This window comes from Pleurodeles waltl, chromosome 9 (assembly GCF_031143425.1).
Source record: "Pleurodeles waltl isolate 20211129_DDA chromosome 9, aPleWal1.hap1.20221129, whole genome shotgun sequence".
In the NCBI taxonomy this organism is placed as follows: Eukaryota; Metazoa; Chordata; class Amphibia; order Caudata; family Salamandridae; genus Pleurodeles; species Pleurodeles waltl.
In genome coordinates, this window is record NC_090448.1 from 410331701 (window position 1) to 410347224 (window position 15524).

At 46.2% G+C, this 15524-nt stretch overlaps 1 long non-coding RNA gene and 7 other non-coding genes across 11 annotated transcripts in view; all 8 read right to left on the bottom strand.

Annotated features, from left to right (window-relative positions):
- LOC138259422 (uncharacterized) overlaps positions 1-15524 on the bottom strand; it is a 380592-nt gene that overhangs the window by 365002 nt on the left and 66 nt on the right. Inside the window, exons 1-14 of one of the 4 annotated variants that reach the window (XR_011198719.1) lie at positions 14917-15520; positions 14752-14789; positions 14362-14396; positions 14096-14143; positions 13343-13370; positions 12387-12415; positions 12159-12192; positions 11868-11937; positions 10889-10924; positions 10641-10680; positions 10366-10387; positions 9918-9973; positions 9646-9691; positions 8946-9065 (exon numbers count right to left, since the gene is read on the bottom strand). This is a non-coding gene — a long non-coding RNA (uncharacterized lncRNA). Of the gene's footprint in view, positions 1-8945; positions 9066-9645; positions 9692-9917; positions 9974-10365; positions 10388-10640; positions 10681-10888; positions 10925-11867; positions 11938-12158; positions 12193-12386; positions 12416-13342; positions 13371-14095; positions 14144-14361; positions 14397-14751; positions 14790-14916; positions 15521-15524 lie in introns of those variants that run through there. The other 3 variants (XR_011198718.1, XR_011198721.1, XR_011198720.1) reach the window with 3 other exon arrangements.
- Positions 9136-9205, bottom strand: LOC138260589 (small nucleolar RNA SNORD31). The gene has a single exon (XR_011198899.1). It is a non-coding gene; the product is annotated as a small nucleolar RNA SNORD31 (small nucleolar RNA).
- LOC138260584 (small nucleolar RNA SNORD31) lies at positions 9760-9825 on the bottom strand. Its single transcript, XR_011198894.1, has one exon. It is a non-coding gene; the product is annotated as a small nucleolar RNA SNORD31 (small nucleolar RNA).
- On the bottom strand, positions 10169-10293 carry LOC138260593 (small nucleolar RNA SNORD22). Its single transcript, XR_011198902.1, has one exon. It is a non-coding gene; the product is annotated as a small nucleolar RNA SNORD22 (small nucleolar RNA).
- LOC138260579 (small nucleolar RNA SNORD30) lies at positions 10779-10848 on the bottom strand. Its single transcript, XR_011198889.1, has one exon. It is a non-coding gene; the product is annotated as a small nucleolar RNA SNORD30 (small nucleolar RNA).
- Positions 12520-12588, bottom strand: LOC138260573 (small nucleolar RNA SNORD27). Its single transcript, XR_011198883.1, has one exon. It is a non-coding gene; the product is annotated as a small nucleolar RNA SNORD27 (small nucleolar RNA).
- Positions 13476-13544, bottom strand: LOC138260574 (small nucleolar RNA SNORD27). The gene has a single exon (XR_011198884.1). It is a non-coding gene; the product is annotated as a small nucleolar RNA SNORD27 (small nucleolar RNA).
- Positions 14474-14545, bottom strand: LOC138260576 (small nucleolar RNA SNORD26). The gene has a single exon (XR_011198886.1). It is a non-coding gene; the product is annotated as a small nucleolar RNA SNORD26 (small nucleolar RNA).

A 15524-nucleotide genomic window follows, 5' to 3' on the forward strand; every position in this document is an offset into this window, starting at 1 on the left:
TAAATTACCAAAAGTGAGCCCAGCTACTCCCTTGGATTGGCTATTAGTAGGTTTGCTCCCACCACCACTGCTATTAGTAGGGACACTAGGTGTAGCAGTAGGGGTTGTAGTGGTAGGAGCTGTGGTGCCTTTCTTTGGACAACTGGGATCTGTTGTCCAATGGCCTTTTATTTTACATAAATAGCACCATGGTTTCTTTTCCTTGTTCTGATTAAAGGAGGATTTGGACCCACCACCCCCACCAGAGTGTTTTTGTGGGCCTGATGAAGACTCATTTTTAGATTTGTCCCCACCCTTGTCAGAAGACTTACCATCCTTCTTTTTGTTGCCATCTTTGTCACCCCCTGTATGAACTTTTCTGTTCACTCTTGTTCTGACCCATTTGTCTGCCTTCTTTCCCAATTCTTGGGGAGAGGTCAGATCAGAGTCCACCAAGTACTGGTGCAACAAATCAGACACACAATTATTAAGAATATGCTCTCTCAGGATTAAGTTATACAGGCTGTCATAATCAGTAACTTTACTGCCATGTAACCACCCTTCCAAGGCCTTCACTGCCTGGTCAATGAAATCAACCCAGTCTTGTGAAGACTCCTTTTTGGTCTCTCTGAACTTTATCCTGTACTGTTCAGTGGTTAAGCCATAACCATCCAGGAGTGCATTCTTAAGAACTTGGAAATTATTAGCATCATTTTCTTTTACAGTAAGGAGCCTATCCCTACCTTTTCCAGTAAATGATAGCCATAGGATAGCAGCCCACTGCTTTTGAGGGACATCCTGTACAGCACAGGCCCTCTCAAGTGCAGCAAACCACTTGTTAATGTCATCCCCCTCCTTATAAGGGGGAACTATCTTGTGCAGATTCCTGGAATCATGCTCTTTTGCAGGATGACTATGGGGAATACTGCTGCTGCCACCATGGGTTTCTAAACCCAACTTCTGTCTTTCCCTCTCTACTTCTAAAGACTGTCTATCCAAATCCAGCTGTTGCTTCTTGAGCTTCAGTCTGGTTTGTTCCACTCTCAATCTATTGAGCTCCCTTTCTAACAATCTGTCATCAGGGTGGGTGGGAGGGACATTTCTAGATACAGAGGTATGATGGGAATGAACAGAAGGAGACCTGTCCCTTACAGAGGGCACCCTAACAGCTTGGCTACCAGTATAATGTGAGAGCACACCATTAGTATGGTGTGATTCAACCTCTGTACCAACTATGCTAGACTGTCTAGTAATGGGCAGGCTGAGAAGTTTCTTTCCTGAACCTTTTCCTGGGGGAGTCCCTGGATCAGATTGAGAACCATTAGCTACTTTTTCTACAGATTGGGCACTTATGGCCTTATCCTGTACTCTAAGCATATTAATTAACAGTTCTAAGGAAGGATTCTTCCCTACACTCAAACCTCTCTCTATGCAGAGACTCCTTGCTCCTTTCCAGCTAAGGTGATCATATGCAAGTTTGGACAGTTCAACATTTTTTCCTGTGCCAGACATTTTTTAGAGAGAGTTAAAGTGATAGAAAAAGAGAAATAAGTTTTCAGAACTTTTTGGAAAGACAGAAAAAACTTTTTAAACTTTTAAGAACTTTTTGAAAGTTTTAGAAGTACTTTTCAGCACTTAGAAAAGAGTGAAAAGAGGAAATGCAAAACTTTTTGGCTATGTGTATATACACTGACCTTGTTTTGTATATTTTTCTCTTATGAAAAGTACAATGACAAGAGTGGTAAGTAGTCTCAAGCACTTATCCCACCACTGCACAACCAATGTAGGAGGCTGGGCTGGCTTGTAGTGAGTACCAAGGGGTACTTGCACCTTGCACCAGGCCCAGTTATCCCTTATTAGTGTATAGGGTGTCTAGCAGCTTAGGCTGATAGATAATGGTAGCTTAGCAGAGCAGTTTAGGCTGAACTAGGAGACGTGTGAAGCTACTACAGTACCACTTAGTGTCATATGCACAATATCATAAGAAAACACAATACACAGTTATACTAAAAATAAAGGTACTTTATTTTTATGACAATATGCCAAAGTATCTTAGAGTGTACCCTCAGTGAGAGGATAGGAAATATACACAAGATATATATACACAATAGCAAAAATATGCAGTATAGTCTTAGAAAACAGTGCAAACAATGTATAGTTACAATAGGATGCAATGGGGAAACATAGGGATAGGGGCAACACAAACCATATACTCCAAAAGTGGAATGCGAACCACGAATGGACCCCAAACCTATGTGACCTTGTAGAGGGTCGCTGGGACTATTAGAAAATAGTGAGAGTTAGAAAAATAACCCTCCCCAAGACCCTGAAAAGTGAGTGCAAAGTGCACTAAAGTTCCCCTAAGGACAAAGTAGTCGTGTTAGAGGAATAATGCAGGAAAGACACAAACCAGCAATGCAACAACTGTGGATTTCCAATCTAGGGTACCTGTGGAACAAGGGGACCAAGTCCAAAAGTCACAAGCAAGTCGGAGATGGGCAGATGCCCAGGAAATGCCAGCTGCGGGTGCAAAGAAGCTTCGACTGGACAGAAGAAGCTGAGGTTTCTGCAGGAACGAAAAGGGCTAGAGACTTCCCCTTTGGTGGACGGATCCCTCTCGCCTTGGAGAGTCGTGCAGAAGTGTTTTCCCGCCGGAAAGACGCCAACAAGCCTTGCTACACGCAAATCGTGCGTTTGGCGTTTTTGGACGCTGCTGGGGCCCAGGAGGGACCAGGAGGTCGCAAATTGGACCTGCAGAGAGAGGGGACGTCGAGCAAGACAAAGAGCCCTCACTGAAGCAGGTAGCACCTGGAGAAGTGCCAGAAACAGGCACTACGAGGATGCGTGAAACGGTGCTCGCCGAAGTTGCACAAAGGAGTCCCACGTCGCCGGAGACCAACTTAGAAAGTCGTGCAATGCAGGTTAGAGTGCCGTGGACCCAGGCTTGGCTGTGCACAAAGGATTTCCGCCGGAAGTGCACAGGGGCCGGAGTAGCTGCAAAGTCGCGGTTCCCAGCAATGCAGCCCAGCGAGGTGAGCCAAGGACTTACCTCCACCAAACTTGGGCTGAAGAGTCACTGGACTGTGGGGGTCACTTGGACAGCGTCGCTGGATTCGAGGGACCTCGCTCGTCGTGCTGAGAGGAGACCCAAGGGACCGGTAATGCAGCTTTTTGGTGCCTGCGGTTGCAGGGGGAAGATTCCGTCGACCCACGGGAGATTTCTTCGGAGCTTCTGGTGCAGAGAGGAGGCAGACTACCCCTACAGCATGCACAAGCAGGAAAACAGTCGAGAAGGCGGCAGGATCAGCGTTACAGAGTTGCAGTAGTCGTCTTTGCTACTATGTTGCAGGTTTGCAGGCTTCCAGCGCGGTCAGCGGTCGATTCCTTATCAGAAGGTGAAGAGAGAGATGCAGAGGAACTCGGCTGAGCTCATGCATTCGTTATCTAAAGTTTCCCCAGAGACAGAGACCCTAAATAGCCAGAAAAGAGGGTTTGGCTACCTAGGAGAGAGGAAAGGCTACTAACACCTGAAGGAGCCTATCAGCAGGAGTCTCTGACGTCACCTGGTGGCACTGGCCACTCAGAGCAGTCCAGTGTGCCAGCAGCACCTCTGTTTCCAAGATGGCAGAGGTCTGGAGCACACTGGAGGAGCTCTGGACACCTCCCAGGGGAGGTGCAGGTCAGGGGAGAGGTCACTCCCCTTTCCTTTGTCCAGTTTCGCGCCAGAGCAGGGGCTAAGGGGTCCCTGAACCGGTGAAGACTGGCTTATGCAGAATTGGGCACATCTGTGCCCAACAAAGCATTTCCAGAGGCTGGGGGAGGCTACTCCTCCCCTGCCTTCACACCATTTTCCAAAGGGAGAGGGTGTCACACCCTCTCTCAGAGGAAGTTTTTGTTCTGCCATCCTGGGCCAGGCCTGGCTGGACCCCAGGAGGGCAGCTGCCTGTCTGAGGGATTGGCAGCAGCAGCAGCTGCAGTGAAACCCCAGGAAGGGCAGTCTGGCAGTACCAGGGTCTGTGCTACAGACCACTGGGATCATGGAATTGTACCAACAATGCCAGGATGGCATAGAGGGGGCAATTCCATGATCATAGACATGTTACATGGCCATATTCGGAGTTACCATGGTGAAGCTACATATAGGTAGTGACCTATATGTATTGCACGCGTGTAGTGGTGTCCCCGCACTCACAAAGTTCAGTGAATTGGCTCTGAACAATGTGGGGGCACCTTGGCTAGTGCCAGGGTGCCCTCACACTAAGTAACTTTGCACCTAACCTTTACCAGGTAAAGGTTAGACATATAGGTGACTTATAAGTTACTTAAGTGCAGTGTAAAATGGCTGTGAAATAACGTGGACGTTATTTCACTCAGGCTGCAGTGGCAGGCCTGTGTAAGAATTGTCAGAGCTCCCTATGGGTGGCAAAAGAAATGCTGCAGCCCATAGGGATCTCCTGGAACCCCAATACCCTGGGTACCTCAGTACCATATACTAGGGAATTATAAGGGTGTTCCTGTAAGCCAATGTAAATTGGTAAAAATGGTCACTAGCCTGTCAGTGACAATTTGGAAAGAAATGAGAGAGCATAACCACTGAGGTTCTGATTAGCAGAGCCTCAGTGAGACAGTTAGTCACTACACAGGTAACACATTCAGGCACACTTATGAGCACTGGGGCCCTGGGTTACCAGGGTCCCAGTGACACATACAACTAAAACAACATATATACAGTGAAAAATGGGGGTAACATGCCAGGCAAGATGGTACTTTCCTACACATAGCAGCTACTTAACAGAACCAGTTTTGAGAGCAGTACAAAACTGGAATAAAAAAAAGGATCTTGAGAAATGTGTTTGGATTAGGGTGTGCCTAGTAAGAGGGTGGCATGACAGCCCTGATTTAGAAGCTTGCTACCTAGCAGCACATTTAGTGTGTGTCTGGTTGGTGCAGAGTAGACACTGGCATGGCCACTTAGATGCAAAGAATCTCCCTGTAAAATTATTTGAACTGATGGGAGCTCCGAATGACCACTCGCACATGATCCGAGACACATTGCGACTCTGGAGCAGATACTGCAGACAATGGGTAAACACACCCGCACATGTGACGATGGAGCCTTCTAGAGTTCTTCCACCTAGAATGGCATATGGATGAGAGGGGTGGCTGCCTCACTCTGGCTGATGTATGGGAAACGGACGTAATGCCCTCCTAGAGTCAGCGAGGGCATACTACTGCACAAGGGGTTGGTACGGAAACAATACAGTGCTATAAAGTAAACGCTGTGCAAATTGTAAGGGGTGGGTACGAAGGCACACCTGGCGAAATTCACCACTTTGGCAGCGCTGGAACAGGCATACAGTGGCCAGGGCAGGATGATTACTGTGGGTTTCCTAACACCCACTACATGCTCGCACAAAATGGGAGACAGGCTTCAACCACCGCGGCAACAAACTGTTAATTCAAGAAGTGTCCAGCAACACTAGGATTGGATTGTCACACTTTAAATACAAACATATGACACCAGCAGTGTTGCATCGAATAACTGGAGCTGCTGTCCCAAATGTGGGGGACCCAGAGGCCATATACTCTCATCTGGAATGTCCTAAAGAAGCAGGGTTCTGCCTGGAAGTGGTGAACTGATACCTGGTGAATGTCACCAACAGTACAACTAGGGCCAAGCGCATGGTTACTCTGCATAGATGTCATAAAAACTAAGTATAAAATAAAGCAAACGTTTGCACTCGAGAAGAGCGTAGCGAAAGGCTCGGACTCTGGAGGCATACGGAAATGGGTCCAGGATGTGGAAGGTGGCATAGAAAATAAAATTCCCTGGGACAGATGACCTGTGGTGCGGCATTGGTCTTTTCTCAATCTACAATGAAGTCCAAAAGTGGAATAGGTATACTGCATCTCTCCAGCGATTTTTACATTCCATCAATACCACAGTTCTGATCCCAACGTGAAAGTCAACACTGTTCATTGACATTTGCTTAGCAAATCACTATGCTATTTGACTATAGCAGACAGTCCTAGTAGTTGCCATTTTGGGATGATTTATTGTGGTAGGATAGGATCGATTGCTATGGCTTATTCAACCAAGGTCAGGCTGTCCAGCTTGAATTCACACCTTCCCTCGCCCAACCCTTATTTAAAGCATCCTTCAGAGTCCTCCTTTTCTGTAATCAGCCCTGGGAATCTTTTCATATGTACTGTGCTTTCAGAGACTTACATCAAATGCCAGGCACTGGTTTACTTGTCTTTCTCGGACTTCGAAGGGAGGATTTGTGAGATAATCTTTCTCGATACTGGGGTAGGAGAGTTTTTCTAGAGCACATTTAAATGAACAGTGTACACCAGAATAAGGAGCACAAAACACATTGTTATTTCTGAAGGGCTTTGTAAACAGTTTAGTAAAAACTCAGTTGTAAATCACTGAATTTTCCCCAAACCACCCAAAAGGAGGAAAAAGACACCCAGACAAGACTGCATGAAATCAGCAGTAGATTCCAGAGTCCAAAAGTCAGTGGAGTCCAGGAGGAGTAGGAGCTACTACCCACCCCGCTGTACTTGCAAGAGTTGGTCAACAGTGATCAGGTCAGCACTGCAGCTGGAGGAGTTCCTGATGGATGCAGAAGTTGTCCCCCACCGGAGTGAAGATTGCAGACAGGTGTCCGTGCAGGAATTCCACCAAGCTTTGGCAAAGACATACTCAGTGGAAAACTGGTGCTGCCAGGTACCAGCAAGGCGGGGGGGGGGGGGGGGGGTCACAGGGGACCCTCTGCATCACAGGAGCAGAGTCAGCACCCACAGGAGCTCACAGCACTACAGAAAGGGGTCCCATGCCACAGGAGAATGAAGAGGGCAGAGCATCACAGGATGGATATGAGAGAACTGGAGTTACACATCACTGAAGATCCTTTAAAAGGAGATACAAACAAGCCATGGCAGCTACAAGGGATGAGGTGCACAGGGTACTCTCCTGCATGTGAAAGCAAGGGCTTAACTCCAACAAAGTTGGACTGCTGGAAGAAAGGATTACTCCAGACCACCCCCTATGATGCAGGATCCACACAGCTGGTCGTTTATCACATGAGGATGCAGGGGAATGACTCCTTTACTCCAAGGGAGACTCCTTGTGCAGGCTGAAGGGTTGCTATCTTTTAAGTAGGCACAGCCAGGGAAATGTTGCAAAGCTAGCAGGAGCCATGGAAACAAAGTTGCAGAGGTTCTTGGCTGATGGCAGCATTGTCAGTTCCTGGAGGGTCCAGGCGCACTTCCAGTGGCCAGAAGCCAAAGTAGAAGTAGAAGTTGCAGAGGAATCCTGCTGGAGTCTTGCAAGCGGAGGACCTCGCCCATAAGAGACCCTAAATACCCCTGAAAGAGTAGTGTGGGGGGGGGGGGGGAGGAATTGGTCACCTAACCAGGTAAACACCTATCAGAAGGGGACTCACTTGCAGGGCCACTTAAGTATTCTTAGTTACCTGCCAAACTGGGCAACAAGATTGTCGAACCCAGAGACCCTCTGAAGGAGGATGGTGATTGACATGGGAGTAATCACTACCTTTCCATTGGACAATTTTGTACTAGAGCCAGGGGAGGGGAAAAGTAGTCTAGTAACAAAGATATTTTTCAAGCCCCGTCTTTGATAATAAACATGTCAATGTTTCAAGTTACCATTACATAGCTGACACCGGTAGTGACCTATTGTGTAAAATGTCACTCATGAGGTCCAGGAAAATGGGCCTGAAGTTTGCCTCAACACGGGTACCTGCACCCTACCATCTGAGCTTAGGGGACAGGTGAATGCACCCGTTTCATGCAGCCTACAATGACAGGCCTGCAGTACCCTTTGCATGGGCTCCTTATGGGTGTCATAAACTACTGTAGCCCATAGGGATTCCCTGGTATCCCAATGCCCTGGGTACCATATACTAGGTGCTTGCATGGCATGGGGGACCAGTATGCAAATTGTGGGACAAAATAGGTAGTTACCAAGTTAGAAGGGACCCCAGTGAAGCTTAAAAAAAATAGGGACCACCATGCCTCCAAAACAGACAAGGCTAACCAGGTCCCAGATGAGTTTGGTCTTTACTAAAAATATCAGGAGTCCATCTGCGCTGGAGTGTTTGCTAACAGGCATATGTTTCACTGTATAGTCCACTCTCTGTGGTGATATGGAAGACCCTAACAATTTGGGTTGTCCCCTCATTTGTTCGAGCCACTGAAAGGACTTTGGCACTTGCACCATTGTGCAGACAGACCACAACAGGTATGGCCTCAACTTCCAAGTTGAAAACTACGGCAAAGGCTACAGCTGACCAGCACCTCACCAAAAGGAAGGGGGGGGGGGGGGGGGAACCTTCTGCATTTTGAAAGTCTAATTGATCTTGCCCCACCCCCCCTGTGTCAAGCTGTGAAAGAACTTTCCCAACCCCTTCCTCAGAAGCATCAGTCTGGACTATGCATTTCTTAGATTAGTCGTGGCTTTTTAATACAGGATAGAGACAAAAACTGGCTCCAATAAGCGCAAAGAGTAGAAGCAAGTCATACTTATTGCACATGACATACCTTTTGCAATGTTGCATGGATAACACTTTAATATAGGAATAATTTAGTATGGCACCCCCCCAAAGCATGGTTAGAACAATCAATGGCATCTACTCCTCCAGAAATATAGGGCATACATCCTCTCCAACCACCTCAAGATACCAAGCTTGTGTCTGTCCAGGCAGCACCCTGAAGCTCATTAACACCGTCACTTAGCACTTCAAGCATTACACAGGGTTTTCCTGACACAAGATGCAGATTCAAATTAATGTATTAATTGGTGAACGTCCCACTGCAACAGGTTCTGTGCAGCCACGTGGAGAGCCCAGAGTAGTACACTAAACCATCCACCACACGCCTAATTAGATAAAGTCCTCGCCAAGCGTACGCAGCACTAGAAATTGAATGCGTACTACATGTTTTTATTAAAGCTCTTTATTCAATGCGCACACAGCAGTTAAGAAAACACTGTAGTTAAGTTCTTAGGTGGGCACTTCCAACCGGCAGGCTTTAAGTTACGTAGCAATTCAAACCACTTCCTAGAACAAAAAACATGAGTCAGTTCAAGTTCAGTAGAAAAAAACAGTACTTTTCCACACTATTTTAGTCTGAGCATCAGAAAATACCGTCAGTCACAGAATATTCAGACTGGGGCGGTATCAGGTTCATCAGTTACCCGGACGCACTTTAGAAACTAACGAGAACTGGACTAGCCTGTCAGAGCGTATACAGCATCAGGTAAGGTGGGCGTAAGACATCTAATGGCGGCATAACAGCGCTTGCTGCAGTCACTTGCTAACAAGTTACCACCTGCAGTTCTTATACCGCAAGACTGAAATGGATTGTGCGTTGCAAACGGCTGCTGCGTGAGGTGGGACGTTTATGAACTGGGATCAACTTTAGAGAAACTAGTTCGCAAGTGTACGGAGCTCCGCGAGTGTTTAGGTGAAAACCAGACATGTTTGGTCAAAGTGACTAGATGTGGCAACCAGTATCTATCAACCACCGGGGGTGTAGGCCTGGTGGGCATTATGTCGGGGAGCACAATTAGTACCTCAAGACCCAAATGACACGCTAACCCTTTCTATTACAAGTCGCTCTTCCATAATAAGTACTTACCAGATCCGCTACAACGTGAGTCAATCGTGGATTTTCAGCACACCAACTGCAAGAAGCATGACAATTGAGTTACAACCCATCCCATGGTTGCAGTAGCCAACAGTACTCACATTTAGCTTCAGAAAATACCTATCAGTCACATATATCAGACTGGGGCGGTAATGGGTTCATCACAAAGTTTATGGTCATATCATCAAGCTGCCCAGCACTTTAAAAGCCACTTACAAGGCTTGATCCTACTGGTACCCCTACGCCAGAGCATGGGCCCTCACCTTTGATCTTTAGTCAAAACACCTTCAGTAGTGACGCTGCGGCCTTGGATTAAATCCTGCAACAGAAAGCCTCAGTTAGCACTCCTCCAACAAGACTGCTCCACCGAGGCAATATACCCTACCTCCCCCAATAGTACTTCACGACCCCCGCACACCCCTATTTTGGCTACGTCAGAAACACCAAGCACTACCACTAGGGTTCACAGCCAATCAATTATGCCAGCTAAAGTACGGTGTGAGAGCCGAACCAAGTCTGTCAGACTGTTCCATCGGGAACAAGCTGTCCTCTTATCACACTGACGGTACCAGTGGGTTCACCTTTACAGGTTCTGGCACCAGACAGATAGTAAGACGTGTGAGGATTTCATCATCTCGACCGGTCGCTGCCTGACATGCAAGACCAAACCTCACACAACCCTCCACAGTAAAACATGAAAAACTTTCTCACCTAAGAAAGTCGGATGCGTCACCTGTAAAGAAAAGACGTTACAATTAGACACCACTCTTGAAGAGCGGGACAGGCGAGGCAGGGAGAAATGCCCATCTATTCAGGATAGCGACGATAGTTATCACAGCCAAGGCTCAAGGTATAGTGGTTACAAGTTCATCATTACAGATGGGACTGCAAGCACCTAGGAAAGTGCTGCATAGATTAAGGTAATGGGGTAGTTTGAATAATTAAGGGAGGGAACTGAAGACAACCTAAAGCATCAAATGCATTACCTGCGCAGTAGATTATCCCAGATTAAGTTAGCACTTGAATCTAGAAGACCAAAAAAAAAAAGTCAAGTCTTCGTAACATTATCCTTTTAACTAGTTATTTTCAACCATGGTAGCATAATGCTACTAAAACTCCACACCCTATGTCAGTTAAACAAGGTCTCATCAGAATTTCAGCCGAACGAGATTCCATTAGTGGATCATCATATCACAGGGGGCACAAGAGACACAATGCACCCCAGAACACTTACCCTCTTTTGAGACCGCAAGGCACCAGCCATGGAGACCTACCGAGAAAGAAATATGCATCATGAGGCACTGTACTACTAGAGCAGGGAACACCCCCCCAGCCTCCCAGCTGTGTCTCAGTTGTTCAGTACGTTTCACGAGAAATCAAAGTGAGCTAGTGTACTCATCACCGACACATCTTTTAATAACAGAGGACTGCACAAGCATATCACGGGCCACTGACAAAAGCTCACACGCATTTCAGTCGGGCCAGAACAGCTGTGATCTTTATCACACAAAGTAATAAGATCGGAAGATAGGTGTGATAACACATCATCGGCAGTCAAAAAGATCGGACGTCGGTGCTATTAACAGCAAGAAACCGGCGACGGCTGTTGAAGCAGTAAGAGGCTATATTAACAGCCCTCTACTTTGAAATAGACCTATTCAGGTTCAATTAGGATATCAACTTTTTATCCCAAATTGCATGTAGTTTTTAAACCCGATCGTGGAATTGTAAGAAACCATTACAATTATAGCCTTGATAAATCTCATACAGAAACGCGATTCTGAAAAAGCCCAATTATGTTCCTAGTCCCATATGTATGCTTTCCCTCCCAATTGATAGTTGCAATTTCTTGCATCATTCTAGCATAAAAAGTGCATTTGTAAGGCGCAAATTCACGGATGGATTACCTTGGTGCTTAACAAAATACTATACTAGTTTAGTCAAGTAAGTCATCAGATCCGACTTTTATATTGTGGAAATATAAACTAACCGATTACTGGAGTGATGGTAATCTTAACTAGCAGGATCCCAGCTAGTTTAACACACGCATGCTCCCTATTGAATAGGGTCCTCAAAAAACGTGCACGCTCATTTTACAGGGAAAATAATGCAGAAGCGTGGTGCTAGTTGCACACATCGCAAATTAACTGATCAGGCGCAATTAGGGCCTGACACGCTTTACTTTTACTCAACCCAGCTAGCAAGATACAGACCTTTGTGCCACTTGGAGCTGGTGAGTAATTCATATCTTGAAACGTCCAGCTCTGCCATCAGTACAACCACCTATGCAGAGGTAAAAATAGCATCAGTATCAGACCGTCTCACAAAATTAGCGTTTGTAAAATTGAGGGCAGTCAGATCAGGGCTTTGGTGACAGATACATGCCATGAGACCTTAGTCGTCCAGCTTTTAATGGGTTAACCCATATCATCCTCTCCGACTACCAATCCCAACTTAAAATGACTTTACATTAACAAAAGAAAATAAAAATAAAAAAATCTTACCTGCCATGGTTGTCTCCGATAAATCTAGATGGGCCTGAAAGGAGGAGAGCAGGTGTTAAAGGCTGCACAAATATCACCACATATACCCTTGGCCACTTTGCTACCATCAGAACTCCACCATGCTGTGAGGTGTTCTTCAAAAAGTTTCAGACGAACGAGACTTAAGTCATCATGTGGCGCCACAGAAATATCAACCTCGTTAATCCACCACAAAAGATCAGCACATACCTGCAAGTTTCCACTCAAGCAGTCTCAACCTGGAAAAAGGAAAAAAAAAAAAAGTGTGAGCATTACCGGGAACTAAGAACCTAATCTATTCTCTTGTCACATTTTTCTGGACATCACAAGCACTCATTCTTCTGTTCTCAGATTAAAGATGGCATCACCATACAGTCAGCCATATGCTTGTCTATAGAATTCATCATGGAACAGAATCTTAATAGCGTGTGGAACAAATGAATGGACAGGTAAGACTAAATTGTGCCGCCGAACCAGGAGCCCAGAATAATAAGATCAGTGATTGAGTACAACGGCACTCAAAACTGGATTTAAACAAGCATTTGCAATGCAACGGGTCTCACGTTTGCTCATATTAGAGCTGATAGCGTTGAAGCAACTAGATTTTATTAGGCAGCCCATGAACCAATGAAAAACACTGACGTTATGTCAACAGGGCTCCGAGCCCTTTTCTAAACACTAAAGGGTCTCGCTGCGATACGCATGCAACGCAGACTCGACCTTAAAAATGGCACATTAATGTTCCCAGATAAGAGTCCCCAAGCTCCTGGCTCGCCCCTCGGTGCCATGTCGGACAGGACCACTATGGGACGAAACACAAGTTGCTCACTATCTGGGTTCATTTCTTTGCCTCAGTATTTTGAGGAAACTGAACCAGGCCAACTCTACGAGTGGTTCTGTAAGTGTGTACCAGCGTGCTAATTATCGCTTATCAACCGCTTTGCTGAAACCTTGTTCGAGCAGGTTGCTTAAATCTATTGATTTAAGTAGGCGGCTCCCTCTAGCGCCATTGAATGTCAAAGACTGTCAACGCTGGATGCACGCGGGAACCACTCCACCATGCTGTGAGGTATTCTTCAAAGTTTCAGACGAACGAGACTTAAGTCATCATGTGGCACCACAGAAATATCAACCTCGTTAATCCACCACAAAAGAACAGCACATACCTGCAAGTGTCCATTAAGCTGTCTCAACCTGGAAAAAAAAATAAAAAAAAAGTGTAAGCATTTCCGGGCACTAAGAACCTAATCCATTTTCTTGGCACATCCTTCTGTACATCACAAGCACATAAATTCTTCTGTTCTCAGATTAAAGATGGCATCACCATACAGTCAGCCATATGCTTGTCTATAGAATTCATCACGGAACAGAATCTCAATAGCGCGTGGTACAAACGAATGGACTAAATTGTGCCGCCGAACCACGGCACTCAAAACTGGATTAAAAAAAAAAAAATGGTGTCCCAATAAGTCCAAAAGCTCTCCCCTCGGTGCCATGTAGGGCAGGATCACTATGGGACGAAACATAAGTTGCTCGCTCACTATCTGGGTTCATTTGAATGAATCAGTATTTTGAGGAAACACAACCAGGCCAACTCTGAGTGGTTCTGTAGAGTGTTTACCAGCGTGTTATTTGTCGCTAGCAACCGTGTTGCTGAAACCTTGTTCGAGCAGGTTGCTTTAATCCACTGACTTGAATAGGCGGCTCCCTCTAGCTCCATTGAATGTCAAGACTTCGTCAACGCTCGATGCTTAATAGTATAGGGAGCCCGATAGTAGACACTGAACGAAGGTCAAAAGCGCACCCACCACGAGGCTTAAATAGTATGCGAGAACTCTCCCCCACCCATTCCAGTAACATCAGCGAAGCTACTTGACACATGCTTCGAGCGCAAAATATAAAAGTAGACGTAAACTCACCTGGAAAATCAGGGCTCTCTATTGTGCCTTGCAGCAGGAGAGCACAGCCTAAGGAAGAAAAAAACGGATCCATTAGAGTTTCTCCAACACTACAAATCCTACTCACAAGTGTGACAACTAGCTCAGTGTTAAGTTACATCAGAAAAATCAGCTATGTGCTTGTTAAACATCATCGCTAGACACGGTCTTATGGCACTTAAGACTATCGAGGGAATCATTACTACACCCTAGATCAAAAACACCAACTCGCTTGCTGCTTGACATACCTGGATGATGCCGTGTAGACATGGCGCAAACAGTTCTAGGAGAAAGAAAAATATAACATTAAAATATGTTGCACGCGCGTAACACTCCTCCGCCACCCCCCGTCGTGTCTATGCTGCTCAGGATCTGGTAAAGAAGTCTCCACTAACAGTCAGAAAGAGAGAGTTCGTGTTATCATCACGGCAGCACTGCCTGCTCACCCACAACTAAGTTATCCTCGACAAACTAGCTTTGAGAATATTTTTCCTTCTTAAAGAAGGACCCAGTCGTTTAACATTTTGGGAAGTGCCTTTGTGCACTTCCCGCCCCACCCTAAAGCTGCCGGCCGCTACAGGCTCAAGGCTACCTTAATTACCATCATTCACACGTTTTCGTTTCATAAGTGTACTCACCCATCAACCAGTGAGGTTCGCAAAAGCATTAAGTCACTCTAAAAGAAAAAGTAAAAATAAGTTACCTGCAGCACGAGTGTTAATGCGACTTTCGTTTAAAAAACAAATATATTTGGGGGGGGGGGGGGTAGCCTGGGTAAAGCTGCTAGTTTCGGGAAAAGCGACCTCGAATGGAACAGCGCAATTCACCCACGTGATGCATGTGGAAAAGCCTTAATCTCAGAGAAACACTTCAGCACGGACACTCAGAACAGGTCTGTGAAAGGTCTCATCATGGAAAGACTGCGGAGAATTGCACCACCCACGTGGTGGAAGAAGTTCCGGGCGTGGGAGTCTGCTCGCGCTCGGCCCTTTTTCTATTTCGCTGAGGCGACGCGGTAAATACAACGCACTGTTGTAAGCCCTACCAGGCGAAGACATTGAGAGAGAATATTGTCCTTTGTACTACATACAGAAGTTCATTACGCTGCCTCAGGTCCATAAAGGCCTGAAACACACCAGTATACGCATCTATTAGCGGCGCAGCAGGCAAGACAACATCATTAAACAACTCTGCAGGCCTCCCCCCCCTCACTGTATTCACGTGACGAGGTCCCCGAACAGGCACGGCGGTGCGTAAGAACGCTGTGACGGCAAATCGTGCAACTCACCCCCCGCCAAGGGGTACACTCCGGATTCGCCACAAAATATGAGCGGGGGCGAAAACGCAAGGACCACAGCCAGCCTAAGATAGAACCGGAGAAAACCCTTGGAAGTAGGTAAGATAACAGCTT